This window comes from Hesperophylax consimilis, chromosome 18 (genome assembly GCF_061612785.1).
Source record: "Hesperophylax consimilis isolate HC1 chromosome 18, BYU_Hcon_1.0, whole genome shotgun sequence".
Classification (NCBI taxonomy): Eukaryota; Metazoa; Arthropoda; class Insecta; order Trichoptera; family Limnephilidae; genus Hesperophylax; species Hesperophylax consimilis.
The window spans coordinates 3,368,871-3,388,922 of record NC_142853.1 but is presented as its reverse complement, the minus strand read 5'-3'; positions in this window follow the sequence as shown (position 1 = coordinate 3,388,922).

Sequence of the window (20,052 nt, the reverse complement as noted above, 5' to 3'; positions counted from 1 at the left end):
TATTGAAAACTAACTTGCAATTCTTTAACAGCACCATTGTGACTAAAACCTTTTCTTTATTGTAACAACATAAATGGCTATACTTCAGAGCAGTTGAACACGTCCGACGCGTTGAGAGAGTTCCAATAAATGAAACAAGAATAATACAGTTTACAATAACGATAAGAGTACCTCTGATAATAATACTCGTGGAACAGGTTCCCATGTATTGGAATTATGAATCATTAGCATTGAGAACAACGATAAGGTTTTTGCGTAACCATTTTCAATTAGACACCTTTTTAGTAATAGTCATCAGATGTGACGTTGCGAAGCAAATCTAAAAATATGAAAATAAATGTTTCTTTGTTTTTGCAGTACAGACTCAAAAATCACCGATTTCGTTAAAAAAATCACAGGTTGTTCTTATTAGTACCAGGAGTGTTTAGGACGACTGTACTCATTATCTCTGCATTGGAATGAGATACTGAGATGAATAAATACTAACAATATGCCTGAGGAAGACTTCTTATCTTGCATTATCTCTGGACTAGGATGAGAAACGTAGTCGAATTAAAGATATATTTTTTTTAAATAATACTAATGGGGATATCATGAAACTACTTGAAGAGGATGGTAGAAATTGTTGGGGACGCCCAAGGAAGGCATGGCACTATCAAATAAATCAAATTCTTGTGTGTTGTAAAATATGGCATATGTGATGAAGATGAACAAAGAATTACCGTTTCGGAAAAACAAATGTATACATATTATATTCAAAAATAACTTTTCTTTGGAACTTAAAACTTAAAGAGTTAAAGAGAAATATGTCTTTAGGTACTTATTAAAAACTTGACTTGTCTATGATATGTAATAAGAACTCTTTCGTTTTGTCAGCCTAGCCAAAAATAAATAATATTATTAACAGATGGCTAACTTTGTCAATGATTCAGTAAATATTATTTTTTCAATTGTGAAATCATCATGTTTATTTTTACTTTCTTAATAACGTCTTTCAATATTATGGTACCTATAAAGAAAGATACCTGACCGAAGAATGTTTGAAAAAAGAATAATCATATAGATTTATTTCAACCAACTGAATATCAACTGATTAGTTAATACATTATAGATGGATACATAACTTCAAATTCGAGCAACACCGAGCGTGTTCCATTAAGTACAGGTTAATACATTATAGATAGATACATAACTTCTAATTCGAGCAGCACCGAGCGTGTTCCATTAGGTACAGGTTAATACATAATAGATAGATACATACCTTCAAATTCGAGCAACACCGAGCGTGTTCCATTAGGTACAGGTAAATACATTATATATAGATACATAACTTCAAATTCGAGTAACACCGAGCGTGTTCCATTAGGTACAGGTTAATACATTATAGATAGATACATAACTTCAAATCCAGAACACCGAGCGTGTTCGATTAGGAATACTCACTCGAAATTTAAAAAAAAATGTATCATTAAAATATATAATTATAGTTAAGTGTGTAAGCTCGTAATATTTAGGGATATTTTGGTTTTAATTTATTAAATAAGAGAAAACTATGAACGTGTTTTTTTGACGCGAGGTTTACTGTTTACAGAACTACTAGAATATAATCAACTTGAAATAACATTGTTAGATAAATATATCAAGAAATTCGTCTCATCAAAAAATACCTTAAGATGGTTAATACAGTTAGTTTTATACCTTATTATTTTGTGTTGTAAAATCTGGGGACAAATAATAAGAGGTTTTTCTTTGTCTTAAGTGGCTTGTTATCTCGTGTCAAGTCAACAAAATCTGAAATAAAGGTCAGTACATGGATAGAAGCATCCTATACTTGCCCAATAAACTCGTCAGATTTCTTTAAACCATCCAGTAGCGCTGATTGTGTCACTTGGGAGACTAGCCACTTTTTAAAAATAGCGCACTTTGGTACTGCTTGTGAAATTTAGTTCATGCGGAGTAAACCAATTCATGTCTTGTCGATTTGTGTTCTGCGTTTGTTTACTTCACAAATGTCAAAACCGAATTGACATTTGGCGCCATTTGAAAAAGTTATAGCGTTTTCCCATAGGGTGATTACTTTTGCCTCACCTTGTACATAAGTCGGTACCATTCCAATGAATTAATTCGAAACGTTACAATTTTTACGATACATCTACAATCACACCCTTTTTAGTTAAGTATGTGTTATAAAATCCGTTAAAAAATGGGAAACATTATTGCCCTTTTAACTTTAATCTTGGATTAGTTTGATTACAAAACTAATATTTAACAATAAAAAAACTCTTTTTAAATTTTTTTTTTAAATTTAAAATATTTTATTTTTATTTTAATTAAAATAAAATTAATTAAGTTCCACAAGTATTCTTATATTATTAAATTTGATTTTAATTAAAATTTAAAAAAAATTAATAGAGTTCTACGAATTAAACACAAAAAATAAATAATAATAATACACAACTCTTTTTTGGTTTCTTTTCCTTTTATAATTAGTTAAGGTTTTAATGCTTTTGTGTAAAAACTGAAATTATAATATTTAATCATTTAATTTTAATACAATAATAAAGAATCTCTAACGAAAGATGTGAAACAGGAAAGATTCAGTCGCATCCAGGAATTGGACCCAGGACCTCTTCCTTGCCCGGGAAGCGCTCCGAACAATTATCAAATATTACAATTTGAGATTCTAAAAGTAATTAATTTGAAAATATTTACCGTACGCTTGTAGAAAAGTCAATAACTGTCGCACATTAATATAATATAGGTTTATTTATCCAAGTCCCTATCTAGTTTGCAATTAGTTCGGATAGAATCTTCAGTAATGCATAAATATAGCAACCAATAAACAAAGTATGATACACTTTTTTTTTAAAAATTGAGTTTTACGAATTTAACACAAAAACAATAAATATATAATACATTTGATAATGGTTATAAAATGTTACATATTAAATACTACAATTATAAAATGGTCGAATTAGCTCACTGGTCAGAGCACTTCACCGACAAAAACGAGGTACTAGATTAGATTTTTAGATGCAACTGAATCATTTCTATTTCGCATCTTTCGTAAGGCTAGCATTACACTTGTAAGTTTTTTCGTAAATTTACGACTTCTAGCCAATGGGCGCATTGGATTTTCAAAATGCAAGATGCCCATTGGCTAGAAGTCGTAAATTTACGAAAAAACTTACAAGTGTAATGCTAGCCTAAAAAGTATATTCATAGGTATATAAGTTTGATGAATATTAGAATCCCCCTGAGAGAGTATCATTACCTTTATTGGCAATCAGTGTCATATTATTGGGATTTGAGGACATAATACAGTTAAAATAACGCAGAAATTTGATACCTAAGTACATAAATAAATGTCATATGATTATTAGATACAATAAATCGATCGACTACATTTTGCACATTCAGAGTCTTAACTCTGCTTGGTTTACAATGGTTTACATTTCACCAAATGAAACAGTTCTATTTGAAGTCATAAAATGTATTAAAGCAAACCTATATTGGAATATTGTTGAGCTAAATTTATCTACAACATCGGAGTTATATTTTTCCCAAATTTTGGATTCGTTTCATAGGCTTAATACTGCGAAGTTGTAGAAGAATTTCTACAATAGTAATTGTATTGCCAGGAAGATGGAACAAAATTTAATGTAGCAACTCAGGGATATTCAATAACAAATTAATAATTTTAAACAAACACATTAAATCGCAAATAATTATTCGTTCGAATAATTTTAATAAATTTAATGAATAAAGACGGTAGTCATAATCTAGGCATTCTCTAGAAATACCTATTCCAAAATTTACATATCTATTTGTTTTAAAATTCATTCAAAGTTCACAGCAGTTTAAGAGCCAGTCCCTGGGAAGGTTCAATCCCCAGTCAAAGTTTTTTTTTCTTTTGAAATTGGCTATTCGGCCCAAGAGATGGGCGTAACTAGGTCGAAAATTGAAAAAAAAGATGAATTATAGTAAAAAAACTGGCAATCAAAACCATTAAATTATAAATTGCAAATAGTAATGAAATTGATTGACAGTTTATAAAAGGATACAATGAACTCTTGAAATGATTTTTCCGACAAATAAAGCATTTCCTGGCCTAATATTAGCCAAACTAAAGTAACCAACAAGCCTCAATTTAAAGTAATCCTACCCATTTCAATGTTCCACCAATTTTCACAACTAATTTTTTTAATAAAATTTTGACATAACACCGTTCCTTCATCAAAAGCTTCATCTCCTTTATATTCAAGATAGTTTTTCCGGGATTAAATTCATTGTGGGTTTTAATTAACTCAAAACTTTTTACGTTATATTCGGTAACCCTGCATATTTATTTATTTATTAAACAAAATTTATTATTAAAAACTTTACAAGTAAGTAATTGTTATATAGCTAAAATGCAAGTAACTGTATGACGGCCTTCGTGGTCGAAGGGAGCCTAGGTTATTCAAAATACTATGTATTTGCGGTACGTTCCAGAATGGAAGATACTCTCAGTATCGCCCTGGTGTAAAACCACCATGCAGAATTGAAAAGTTGCATGAAATGGTTTTGGCAGTGTTTGGTGATCAGATTTGAATAGGCAGGTACTCCCCCACCTTCCTCTTCCCCATCTCCTTCGACATGAGCATCACAACACAATAAGTTTGGGGATGTCATAGTCTTATTGGCTCAGACATTGGGAGCAGTTGGGACTCTTGTGCGATCAAATATTAAAAAAAAATTACACACTGTACACAAAAAAAAATCTTTTACAAGTGATAAATTGAAGATGACCACTGACTCTGTATAATTATTTTCCTAGATAAGTATTCTGGGCAACGAGGAAAAAATATAGTAGTTAGTCCCAGAATTTCTACACTGAAATAAGTCCCGACTCTTAGCATTACGTAGTGGAATACGAAAGCGAATTACAGATTATTTTTTAAGTAATAATAATAATAATTTAAAAAAAAACATTATAAATAAATATACTTACATTGTTTATACTGGTTGTAAATTATTTCATTACTTCATTTTAAATATTTTTATTAATTGCTAGCTGCCCCGGCAATGCTTCGTTATTGTACTATATATTTGCTATGTCTTTTGTATGTCTTCCCGCGTCCCGACTTCTCTTGCCGTTAAAACCACTTTCTAAACACTCCTGACACTAATAAGAACAAACTTTGAAGTTTTCAGCCAAAATCAGTAGAGCAGTTTTTAAGTCTATAAGGCACCCACGTACGCACATTGCCTTTTATACGTATGGACGACAATTATAATACTATGGAATGTAAATAGATATAAGAAGTGGATAATATGTGCGTTTAAAAATATGTTTTCCATAATTATATTATTTACTATTCAAAAAAAATAAAAAAAAATTATTGAGTATTTTTTTCTTTATTTTTCCCAATATTTTAACACATTTTTAGATTTAAAAAAATACACAATTGTATAATATAAAATAAAAAATTGAATTATTTTTATTTTTGGAATAACTTAATTAGTGAAATCTAAAATTGTAATTTTTAATTTTTTAAATAATATTGACCATTTTTTAAACGAAAACTTGAAACAGAAAAATCAGAAAAAAGATACGGTCGCATCCGAGACTTGAACCCAAGACCTTCGCCTTGCAGGGTCGCTGCTCTACCAACTGCACTAATGGGACCCTATTTCCTTCGGTCATATATAACTGTATCATACTTCGAATAAAAACTACCAACATTATCTTCATTTTTATTGGCTGCTATCCTTATGTGTGATCGAAAAATTAACTCGAATTAAATGAAATCTAGATACTGTCTTGCATAAATATATCATATTTTAATTTTAATGTGCGACATCTATTGACTTTTCTGCAAGCCTAGAATGATTTTTTTGTTTTTTTTTTTTTATTTTTGGAAATAACTAAATCAGTAAAACCTCAAATTGTAATATTTAATCAGTCCTGGATTCAAATTTAAAATTTTCTTTTTAAAAATAGCTATTATACTCGTAATCTTAATTAATCAATTTTAAAAATACTAAAATAGTAAGAACACACTAAGATCTTTTTTAAACAAAATAAAATTATAAAATTCGACATCAAGTTATTGTCATTTTTTAAAGTTACGGTATTGTAATGTAATATTAATTATTGTAAAGAAAAGAAACAAAGTTTCATAATTAATTTTTTTTTAACTAGCTGTATCCCGCCACACCTTGCTGTGACTCATTCTATCTATGCAGACAGAGAAACAATAGCTCGTGTTGTTTTTCGTCAAACAGATGGCGCTGTTTTTTTATAAAAAAGCTTATTTTTACCAGGTATACTTGTATAAAAACACAAGCGAAGAACTTTCGGAGATTTAAGATTTTGAACAAAGGAAAATTTACATTTTTAATAAATATAGATAGATATTAAAAAAAAACGTTTTAAGATAATTTGTAGGTAAAAAAGTTTGATTGTATGGAAATATAAATATTCTTCTATGAAAAATATTTTAGTATGGGAAAAAAAAGTTATTCACCTTTTTTACTTCTACCATCATGTAGAATCATCTCCCGAAGTTAGTACACTTACAGTGATAACAAAATATAAAAGAAAAAATGAAATGTAACAAAGGTGTAAAAAAACATGTAAAAGTAATGATTGATTATCAGATGCTATTGTTATTACGAATCGAATCAAAGCCAAACCAATTATTAGTATTTAAAATAGATTTTCTTCAAATTTTTTCTTAGTTCCAATTTCTCTTGGAATCCGATTCTCGATATGCTCACTAAATAGCAGTGTCTAAATATTTTATATTTTTCACTGGAAAAGAATAATCCACGGCAGGCCTTAGTGGAACAGTTCCAATGTGTATGGGAACGGACATCTTGAAATCCTTACGCATTCCCGATAGGTATACCTTCACCTGAAAGCAAATACCCAAACGTAAATAGTAAGAAGTATACAAATAGTAACATTTTAAATTCAGAAAATCTACGACTATTAAAATCACGTGCAGTTATGAGCTTATAAATTAAAGTTGCGTAAAACGTATACAACCGTATCTCATAAGGTCAAACAACACACAATTCAGTACAAGTCATTATTCGAATGGCAATGTTGCTGCCCTGCGTCAGTTATTGCCAGTTGCACGCTTTTCGGATGGTGACAGATATCGATATTTCGTCGGCTTAAATATCTTCGGTATCTACTATTCGGTATTTTCCAAAAATAAAAACGAAGTTCGGTCCTCAGCACGCACTAATTAATAAAATCATATATCTATTTATTCTATTCTATCTTCTATCTTCTATCTTCTATCTTCTATCTTCTATCTTCTATCTTCTATCTTCTATCTTCTATCTTCTATCTTCTATCTTCTATCTTCTATCTTCTATCTTCTATCTTCTATCTTCTATCTTCTATCTTCTATCTTCTATCTTCTATCTTCTATCTTCTATCTTCTATCTTCTATCTTCTATCTTCTATCTTCTATCTTCTATCTTCTATCTTCTATCTTCTATCTCCTATCTCCTATCTTCTATCTTCTATCTTCTATCTTCTATCTTCTATCTTCTATCTTCTATCTTCTATCTTCTATCTTCTATCTTCTATCTTCTATCTTCTATCTTCTATCTTCTATCTTCTATCTTCTATCTTCTATCTTCTATCTTCTATCTTCTATCTTCTATCTTCTATCTTCTATCTTCTATCTTCTATCTTCTATCTTCTATCTTCTATCTTCTATCTTCTATCTTCTATCTTCTATCTTCTATCTTCTATCTTCTATCTTCTATCTTCTATCTTCTATCTTCTATCTTCTATCTTCTATCTTCTATCTTCTATCTTCTATCTTCTATCTTCTATCTTCTATCTTCTATCTTCTATCTTCTATCTTCTATCTCCTATCTCCTATCTTCTATCTTCTATCTTCTATCTTCTATCTTCTATCTTCTATCTCCTATCTTCTATCTCCTATCTTGTATATAATTAAAAATGTAAATGTTCGTTTGTTCAAAACCTTAAAGTTTTTCACGGATTGCTTTGGAATCAAGACACGACGTTGCATTTGAAAACTAAATTATTTACAACCTTCTGCTCCATCTACTTCTTACATCTTTCATCCGTACAACATTCCGTGCATTGGAAATGCTATTGTTCCACTGACTCCGGGAAGGTGAGACTCGTGCACCTCCTGCAGTAATAACGTAATAAAAATCATCAAATTTTAAACGTGTATCATACCTTTATAAAGTGTCGCATTTCAATAACAGTGGGAGCTGGCGATCCAGTAGATGTTGGGAAATTGTTAGGTATAGGTAAATGCACGTCGTAAGATCTTTCAGTTCCTTTCGCAATTCCTTCCGTTTTAATCCCAGGAAATTTTTCTTTGACAATCAAGTTATTGTCATATCGTCTTTTTTTGCAATATAATGATTCCGTAGTGCTGTATATTATCACCTAAAAATAAATAAAATGTGAACTGCAGTCTAAGGAAATATTTGTATAACGCCATTAAAAAGGGGTATTAAGATTTCAGGTTACTTCAGTAAAGAAATACAGCCTCTGGTTTTAAAATATTGGTCTAGTTTATTAACAATAGAACAGCTTAGATGATGATTGCACTTTTTTAATCTCTACCCAGATAAGGGCGGCTCGGCCCCACTGATAGTTGTTGAAGTAGTTTTTGAGGAAGCTCATTAACACGATAACAAACATTGACAGAATTCTGTGTTCACAGGCAAGTTCTGATGTAGCATCCTACCATATCTAAATATAAACTGCTTTATCATATAATCAGTGAAACATAGGTAAGGCGTTCAGCCAAGCTTCAAACCTAATATTGAGAGATATAAAAATAAAGGGCAATAGTAGTCACATTTTAAGGCTATTACCTAAGACCTTGTTAATGGTAATGTTATTTTGATAAGACATTTATAAAACCCATGCATTGCATAAGATTTTATGTCATTTTAAAAAAAAACGATAAACTGATCTACTTTGGTCATCCATACAATATTCAAATATGCAAATAAAAGAAAGATGGAAAGAAGAATAAAAAAATAACATAAATAAAGAAGAAGACAAAAAAAATTGGAAAGCACAAGGGCTGACGCTAGCCAAAAAGAAAACCAAAAAAGACGGAAGAAAGTGAAATGGAATAAGGTATCAAAAAAATCTTGCTGTACAGACCTGTCCGAGAGAAAACTTCACATTACAAACTGTAACTGAGCTGTTATTGGTGATGTGACATTTTAAGGGAACAGTTTGACCTGGAACATATCCAGATTGTGGAAGATTAACTCTAACATCCAGAGTTCCCACTTTTATGAAAAGGGCGAACAATTCGTGGCATCCCCAAGTCTGTGATGGTTTCTACAAAAATAAAAGTTTTGAGTTAATTCGTACCATATATTACAAATGATTGGAAGCTCCGTAGATATTTACATAAAAACGAAGAGAACAACGAAAATCCTGAAAATAATGAACCAACCTGAAGATGTGGAATCAAATTCAGATCACAGTATTCTCGAACATCGAAGAAGCTTTTGTGGGTTTGATCAAATTTCCACGCTCCTGGTCTTTTCAATGTTGCCTTTGCTTTGTATTTAACTGATCCAATCGTTGATTTGAAAGACGACCCAACTGCGGGTGGTATGGGCACCTGGAAAGCAATCTTGTGCTCACCCTCAGTAAATTCTATCGGATCTGTCGAGAAAAAAGTCTTTTTACACATAAAGGTATTATAGATCAGGGAAAACATTACATATTTTTATTTTTTGAATAACAAAATCCATTTACGTTTAGTCATTTACCCTATACTATATGAGAAAAAACACAAAATTAAAATTAGATTAAATTTACAAAAAACTAAATTTTCCAATGTTCGAGTTCCTCACAAAGTAATTTAAGTAACTTTTATTATTATAATTTGTGGTGGCACTTGTTGGACTATTTTGTGACTTCTGTTAACACAGTGTTAGGTTCTATGGAGCAAAGCGCGTGAATCTCAAAATCACTCCCGACCATTGACTTTTTGATGCTACACTTATTTACCAAAAATGCCCAACACAAGAAAAGATTTGTCATGACCTGTGTTTGGTGAACCTTGATGAAGTTTGGTGAAGCTTGGTGAAGTTTTTTGAAGACTTATTGTTATATTATAAAGTATTGTATCCATTTTTTTTCAATTTAAAAAATTTAAAATTCACTTCAGGCATAGTGCCTATAGAAAGGATGAAATCGAAATACATATTCGATTGAAATCGAAGTATACTTCGACCGGTCAGTGGTTGAGTGGGCATAGCGCTTGGGTCTCACCCGAGCGTCGCGTGTTCGGCTGGCTAAGTCCTCCATCACAACACAAGCAACATTTTCGGCTTTCTGTGGTGGTAGTAGGAGATTTTAAAACATTGTTGGGTTATCCGTGACCCGGGAATGTTTGTCTTTCTTTTAAAAAAAAAAAAATATATATATATTAGCTTGCTACCGTGAATCAAGAGGGAAAGAAAAAAAAATGGGTATTAGACAAAACTAAGAACATAAAGGTCATTCTTACTGTTCGGAGTGCTTCGGCCGGCGAGTAGATTACTTAAATGTCGAAAGATTACTTCTTTTCCGTAGTACGTGTCGTCATGCCTTGACCATTGACAAACTTTTTTACCCTTAATTTTGAGATGCAGTTCTGAAAAAAAAATGGAAATTTATTTTAAAAATTGACAAAACAAAACATGAAATTGTAATTGTTGAAAATCTATCTTGAATTTTGTAAATATAAACTTAAACCTTAGGGCGCACAGTTTACACCCGCGCTGTGCAAGCGGGTTCCCTAAAGAGGATCGGACCATATCTTATATATATCTGTCATATATCATCATTAATCATACTATTTTCGGTTTTACGTGCGTTAGTCTTGCGTGAAATCTAGTTCAACGAGCTCTTATTTGTTTGAATTATAATAAAATGATTACAAGAGAAAATTATTTGAATGGGCATTTTCGAAATTGGAACAGATTTTTCTAGAATTCACACCATCTGCTGTGATATAAAAAAATAATGTCTTTGTATGTGTTTTTTTTATTTAAATCTACAGATTTATTCCGAGATAGACGAAATTTTGCACACTTGACCTTCAAAACAAGAGAAAAGTGACTGCCTAGATAAAATAAAAATAAAAACCATCCCCTTTGCCACCCCAGAACAAAAAATTGATAATTATCAATCCAGAAAATATTTCAAGTAGTATACTCAATAGAACTTGCCCCATTTTAATGGTAGGTATATATCTTAAAAAATCTATCTGTCAATTTTCAAAAATGTTCAGAAATAATAATTCTATTTTTGATACTGATAATAAATTCGTAGTGGATTTCAATTATATGATTTACACATTTTTATTATTTACCGTTTTAGCCAGTTACGGCCATCTTCAGACTGGTAAATTGTCTAAATTTTTCCAGCTGCTTTCAACCGTCTGGAGCCAGTGAGACTATGACACCCAATTGGGGTATGTTTTGAAGCTGAAGGTAGTGGGGAGGAGAAGGAGATGAGGAATAGGAAAGTGGGGAAGTACCCGTCAATGAAGACGACAAAATTTATTTCAGGCAATGTTTTTATTCCGACTGGTAGTTTTTTTTTTTTTTTTTCTCTTAGGTTTGTCAACAGTGATTCATATCAAAGCTCTCGAAATACAATTACATTAATTAAACTTGGTTGATACTATCACTAATTACAGACAAACACAACATTCATGAACACAACATTGTAAGTAAAGAATAATGTACATGTATGCACCTACATGCATACATGCATACACACATACATACACTTACATATACATTTCATAACAACAACAGTAATTATGGTGGCCAATGATGACATTGACAAATCAATGGAATGACTTTTATATGTCTCGTTAAAATAACGGCACATTCTCGGTAAAGGTGAGTCATACCCAACTTAGTTTTAGTCTTCTACCAGGATAATAATTGTGGTACTAATTAGATTCCTACACGCCCGTTCAACGTACGAGTTGTAAAACCGGCCTCGAAACTGGTTTAATAACGTTTTAAGAGGAAGCTACAAGCCAAAAATGTGTATATTCTTGGTATGCCTTATTTTGCCACGAATGTAGGTAATAGACATCAAAATCGCTTGGCGAACGAAGTCCAGAAACGCTTGATTTCAAGCGCAAAATGTTTTTTTTAAAATTTTATTCATATGTGTGCACAATTTTATAAGAAAGCAAAAAGTTAATCAAGGGAAACTGTCAAAGATAATAATAGTCATACATCGGTATTCAATAAACTCATTTTCTACAGAAATACTTATTCATACTAGATGGAATATATTATTTCAAAACAATAACTTCTGTTATGAAGAGAGTACATGGACTGGGCAATGAACTAATATTTTCATTTTTTCAATGATAAACTAATGTTTATAAGACAATGTTTTATACATAGCACAAAAGATAACCCGCATGCGAGCTCAATTCCCTTCGGCGGTATTTATTTTTACTCGGGAGATATTTTCAATTTGTATGTTTATATTTGATATAATGTGTCTCGACGCCATCTAGTGGCAATTTTAGCACTAACAAAGCCTTTCCTACAAAAATAAAGTTTAACAGAGAAAAAAAAATAATAATAAGCAATAATGTTGATTGAAGTACTAGTACATATTGAATTATTTGGCGGGTTGGATATAAACCGACGTGGCTCAGTGGATCAGAGCATCTAACCGGACATCAAAAGGTGCGGGTTCAATTCCTTTACTAGGGAGATCTTTTCAATTTGTATTGATATTTCAGGCGACTAATTATTACCTATAATATTGCTAATAATATTTTCGATTTAAATTTTGACATATTAAAAGACAAATTAGCTCAGAACTTTTTAGTTAATGTAAATAATAATAATCATACTTTTCGCATATGCTTAAGTATTAACAAAATCTTTTATTTTTATTACTCGTATATATGAGGCGTGTTGAAACAATTGAAACAATCTCCACCATTGGTGTAAAATGAGTTAGATATGGCGATGGATAGAGAATCAAAAATACTATCGACTGCTGCAAAGGTTTCGGAGCATAAACGACAATATTCCATACATTTATGAATTTTAATATTTAGTTCCACAACAAACATGGCGATTTCCTTCAGGTTACGGAACAAAAACAGCAGTTTTTGTTTGAGCCAATCATAGACCCAGAAATATGATATTTAAAACCGCCACCCCATACAAAGTGTGAACAGCTGGTGTGATACATAAGGTATTGGAAAAATACAAAAAAAAACATTTATTGCATTTTAATCAAAATGAAAAGAAGTGGAGATTGCTGTCTTTGTTTCAACACGCCTCATATATTTCAAGGGTTCTCTAAAGTTAGTATATTTAACATAACAAGTAAATTTTGTTTCATTTTAATTTCCATTTATGTAATATTGTTTTCAATTTAATTTATAATCGTTATGTAAAAGCCCAATAGAGTGTTCATAAATAAATAAGTCATCCTTTGATCTTTCTACAAGCGATAATCACAGAATTCCGAACGCTGTATTTTCCAGCACATATTTATTATCAGCAAGAGGAAAATTCTAATTTCCTGAAATATCTCCGAATATCCGATTGACAATTGAAATTCACTTCCGGGGAGCGGCTTTGACTAGAACTAATAAGAGGGATTGAAATTTTGGCAAAAGGTAAGGATAAAGGTAGGAACTGAAAGGAAGGCGGGGAAAAATAGTACGTACGTGAAGAAAATAAAAAACAAGTCGATTTATTTCTTAAAAATTCCAATGACAGCTATGAATAATGGTGATAAAGGTTCTTTATTGATTACTAGCTGAAGGACCCGGCCTTGCCCGGGCTTTATTCGGCTTTAAGGGGTTGGAAAGAGGGATTGGGGCAGTATTTTGAAATCTCATTTAATCAGTGGCCTTCCTCTTGTTTTGAAGGTCAAGTGTGTAATATAGTGGATAGTAATGCCCTCTTTGATTAAGTGAATAAATATTTCAATGTATTCAAACATAAACAGAATTGTTGCCTGAACAGACTATGCAATAATTACAATAGCGTATTATCCAAGGTGGATATTTTCAGTTGCGAACTTACCAAATACAAATAAAAGAATATTTCTCTAATGGTTTGTGAATAATTATGTTAGATATGTCTCTGTTGTTTATATTTCTATTATGATTTGATTTATATCTAAAACCTCTCAATATATGGCTATAAATGTATTGATTTTTTGTTTTGTTTAATATAATCTTTTGTTTTGTACAAATTTTTGATTTCATATTCCTTACAAATTTAAATTAGTTATTCCTTATTATGGCATCTCAGTAGAGGTAAAGTCACAAGGAGGAAATCCATAATTGGTTTTATTTTGGCTGTTTAATACTTATGTACAAACTGAAATAAATGTTAACTATCGATTTTCAGAAAATTAATGAATAATAAATAAATAAATTTTGGTCAGGATATAACAAAAGGTACAGATTTTGTTCATATCTTTATAACACAAAACAAAATATAACACAGAAACGCTTGACGTTCCCAGTTCATAAAAAAATATATCAAATATATTCTGGTTTCACTTTAAAAAAGACAAAAAGGCGAACACCTCACATAATCAGAGCAAAGAAAATTGCTTAGCTAAATATACCTGTATACATTACAGTTGGAAAAAGTGTATTACTACCGTTGGACAAAGTATCTATGAATTTTAAGCAGTAAAGTTATACAACAAACTCCCACCCAGTATCAATTAAATTCAAACAAAAAATATTTATTTTAAATCTTGGCTAAACTCTTCCGGCTAATTTGTTCGGTTTTTAGAAAAACAAGATTTGATCTGTAGAGTGAATTTGTACGCTTTCGGAAAAGCTGATATGGTCTCATAGATATCGTTATGTCTCCCTTTCCCCCATAGTTAGGAATATGAACTAAACGGTGTTAGAAAGAAAAAAATATAATATATTTTTTTTCAAATCAAGAAGTTAACCAACAGAACCTTTTAAATGTACATATTTATCAAATCAAATCGGTTCAAAGTTCGAACCGAAATTTGAGAAAATAATTATGAAACTATGATAATTTTGTATTATATATTTGTATATAAAACGACAAAAATAAGGTGACAATAATGTTTTAAATGCATTTGTCTAGTAAAAATCTAATCAGTAATTTTAGTTCGGTGTTTAGACGAAAAAATATAAGGTAAGTAATTTAAAAACTTTTTAGTTTGGTTTTAAATTTTAATTTCTAATAATGAAATTGAAGGCATGTTTTATCATCTTTCAAAAATAGTTATTGGTTTTAAAAAAATATAGAAACGGAAATATACATAAATTTTACGAAATTCTGTCAGCATCTTTAAGAAGTGTAACGGTCAATATGCCAGAGGCCTGGAGAGTTAAAGAAATATTGGAAAAAGAGCTGAATAGTATTTTACAAACATGTTAATAGATTACTGAAAAAAACTCTACTCAAACCATGATGTTGTGGCATTGTGGTGGATGAAAAACTTCTCTCCAAACCCTAGTCCCTCTTAACATAGAATATCCTTGCGAGGAGGACATGCAATGGTGTTTAATTATGAAGTAATGTAAATACCAAAATAATCTGGTTCAAACCCTTTGGACCCTTTCATTTCCATTAATATTACAATATCCTTTGTTCTCGTTGTTTATTTTGATATTATAACAATACTTTATAAAATTTTCTTTGTTACCCTTAATGACGTAACGTTTATTGAACAAAGACGCTGTGTCTTTTGTCAAGTGTCCTCCCTTTGTACAATGTCCACATTGTGTACAGCTTTGTGAACCCTCAGGGTATTCCTACAAGAGGTAATTTTGTGGGTCTATGAACGAGTATGTAAATAAGAACAATTTTGATATCCGTTCCCTTCCTTTTGTATTTCCCTATTCATAGATATAAATATGAATACATATTGAACGAAAAACCCGACAAGTTTCGGGATTATTTTTCGGTTAACTTCTTGCGATTAAAACAAAGTATGACATCTGCAAAAAACTCTTGTATTATTATTAGTATTATCTGTATTATTCCACAATCAAATATTAATATGAAGCTACAATAATATATATTCTTGGGTTGCTTTTTAAATTGTGCTTAATATTGATATCAAATTATTGATCAAAGTGTAGGATCTTAATGATTACCCATTTTCACAATAACTTCTTTATTTTTAATATGTTACCTGCTGAAATTAAAAACTGTGCCCAAAAAAAACAATTGGTGAAATTACTGAAGACTTTGCTTACTGAAAGAATTAAAAAATTGATTTTTAATTTTTTGTTTTATACATATAATTGTAAAAATGTAACTGTATAGTCACTATAATAAGATTTATAATGTAAATAACCCGTTAGACAAACTGCTAAAAAGCATTTTATCGGGAATTTTTGGTCTAATATTTGTAAAATGTGTAATATGTAATAGTATTTTTTTTTAATTCGCAATGCAATGATTATATTGACTATGTATGTTACTGAGACTAACGTCTATACTAGCTGAGATCTGGATGAGAGAGAGCGAGCTTGGGCAAGTTCAACTACTTATATACAGTTAACTCTTTCTGTCTCACTCTAACACTGCTGGAGTCATATTAGTATTTTACATAATAACATCTCTTGGTTCAACTTCTTAACTCCTTGGCCTAAGACAGACCAATCAAATGAATAATCTTTTCTTGATTGAAATTAAAGTTTTTCTCCCTTCTCCTTCCTTTAAAATCTGACATACTATTAAGAAAGCAGAATGAGAAGTCGAACAACTACCTACTAGGTAGTGAGATGGCAAATGTCACATATCGTTATCAATGGTGCATCTGATCTAGACCAGTAAATCAGGTAAATTGCATTCCCAAATTCAATATCGTCGGATGGTGAAGTTAGATATAGTCGTATGTTGGAAATAAAACATTGAGTGTACATCCAATAATTTAAAAAGTGGTACAAACATGTGTAGGAAGGACCCTTCATCTCTCCTCGTTTTCCTCCTTTTAACTTTTAACCCGACCGAATGATCTTCAATCCTCGATTACAATAATTATAGTCCTTTTTAAATACATTTTACATAACTGGTGTAATATTAATTACATGAAACTAAATGTCGATAAGTGCAAAATTATGTCCTTCTAAAAATATAATTTAGGTATTTGAGTGGGAGGTTGCTGGAATTCCCGCAATTACCCGTCCCCCTTTGTTAACCTCCCACTCAAACACCTAAATTATATTTTTTGTGTATATATATATCTGTCAATATTTTGTATCATAGGTTAGTTTTAATATTCTCCTGATGAAGGAAGGGTGCTTCCGAAACCGGTAGAGTACAATTAAAATTAAAGTGGTCTAAAACAAATTTATATCTTTTATTGTAAATAATAAACGCTTAACAACTGTTCAATCTATTAAAGACCTTGGTGTCTCTCTTGACAGCAAGCTATCTTTTCGGGAACATATAAATGTGATTGTTAATAAATCTCTCAAACTACTTTTACATTACTAGAATCACTTCCGACTTCAAAAATATAAAAACCCTTAGAACTCTTTACTGCTCCTTGGTTCGCCCCCATCTTGAATACGTTTGTGTTGTGTGGTCTCCTTTTTATGCTATCCATATTCGTCATATTGAGTCCGTTCAACATCGGTTCCTAAAAGGGATTGCTAGGAGGCTAGGGTTACAAAGAGGTAATTAGTCGAATTATGAAATCGAACAAATTCTAAACCTTTCTCCTTTAGAACACCGTCGGAAAAAATCTGATCTCATTTGTTTATTTAAAATTATCAACAATTTTATTGTCTCACCTACATTACTATAACTCATCTCATTCAATATACCTAATCGTAGACTCAGAAATAAAGAACTGCTCTTCCTCAATCAACACTTGACTAATTATGCTTATAATTCACCATTGTCCAGAATATGTAGAATGGTCAACTCACGTAAAGACCTTGATTTTTTTGGTATAAGTCAGAATTTTTTTTGTCGCTCACTATGCAATTGAGGATATTTTGTATCACTTTAGTTTTAAAGTATTACAAAATATCCTCAAGCTCTTGAATTTTATTTAATTTCTTTTTTCTTATGTTTTCCCTGTTTGTCTCTGCTTTTATATACCATTCTTTACTCTTGCATTGTACACTGTCCCAAATCTCGTGTCGCTTTGTAACATATTGGACGTAAGTCCGTTAATAAATACATTAATACAATTGACCGCCACTTGGACGTTTTTTTTCAAATCGGTATTAATCACACTTCTAGGGAATACACTGTTCAGTGGGTTCAATCATATTATCTAAATTAGGTTCGGTAGTTATCTTAAAATGAGCCGACAGAGCGCGGAGGGTTAAGATTAACTCGGGATTTTTGTGCCAACGGGATTAAAAAGTTTTATGGACTGGTGGACAATATAATTTAATATTTTGTCCCGTGGGACGACTCTTTCTTTTATTATTTCATTTCTCTGCGGATGATGATTAAATTTATTTTGGAGATTTCTATTATATCCTAAAAAGCTTTTTTTATTCAATTTAATTTCCTTGGCTAAGCTTTTGACGGCCGCTTTTAAAAGCAGTAATTAAAATACAGCAAAGATATCCAGAGAGAATTATATAATTTTTGCACTTATCTTAACTATAAAGCAGAAAAATTTTCCGCGTACTTGTTCTGAAGAAGCAGAATCTTTCTAACTGTGATTTCTGGTGTGATGAAATTTGCATGATGAAATAAATTTATAAATCAATGCATCTACCTAGAGCTTGTAAAACCATTTCCATATAGGAGCATTTAAATATTAATGTAAGTGCGAACCTCACATCAAAACGCGGGCACCCCTGCTAAGTCACCAAACATAGCGAAACACTAGGGCAACAAATAAATGGTTTTTGGGGCGGCGGTACCCATAACCGTATAAAAAATTAAAAAATCCAATTGACTATCAAAAATTATTTGAGACACTATATTTTTTTTTATTACGTTCAATCTTTTTAATTGTAGATAAAATAAAAAAAATAAAACTATTTCGGAAAATAGTATTATGTGGCGAATCCAGGTTATAACTACGAAACACGTATAAAATTTCTTCTAACTTTATAGCTTTACTCGCGTCTCGCAATCAGTTTCCTCAGCAGTATTTTTGTTCTGCCACATTGCTATTTCTTTGACTTTTACAACCCTTAAAGCTATGCCAATTTCCCGTGGCCACATATCCCATTGGTCATTGCCCCAGGGCGCGGTTTGGCGTCTGTCTGTAACGTGCAACAACACTAGCAATGTTGCAATAACAGTAATGTGGTAATACAGTTGATGTGGTAAAGTGGTGATTCTGGCTGATGACTTGGCGAACGCCATTCCAGCTCTGGAGCCGGGTCTTTAATCATCATTATTCCCACCGTTTACTTGTCTCACCCGTTGCGACAAGAAGGTTTTTCCTCCATTTGAAAACGAATGACGTTTTTCTTAATCGAGGTTAAGTACCCCAGAGCTTTTAATCTTGTAGAGTGACCATAATTGTTCAACATTATGCATTCATCTTTACAGATTAGATCAGTTAGCTTGAAATAAAAATAAAAGAAAATACTTTTTAGAACTTAAAATGGATTAAAACTATTCCGCAGCCAAGTGGGGGAGTAGCGGAGTAGGTAGTACCCAAAATTTATATCCTCCTTATATTAGCTTAAATAATTGACAGATCATCTTAGTATTCTACGTATTTCTGCGCAAATACATAAGTTACCATTAATAATCGACTGAATAATTGGGATTTCTATAGTTTAAAATCCCATAAGACAGAAAAACGCGTTTGGTTTGGCATCTTGGCCTGTCAAGAGTTAACTAACACAATTTACTTTACTTGATTATTATTTTTTTTGGTAAACTAATGTTTTTAAGACAAGATTTTTTATGCATAGCACAAAGGGTTACAATTATTTTACAAGGTCCCGTTGGCGTCATGTATCTTTTATCAGGAGATTTTTCAATGTGGATGAGTGTTTCAGGCGAATAATTATAGCTTGTAAAATAATTGTTACTTTACTTGGT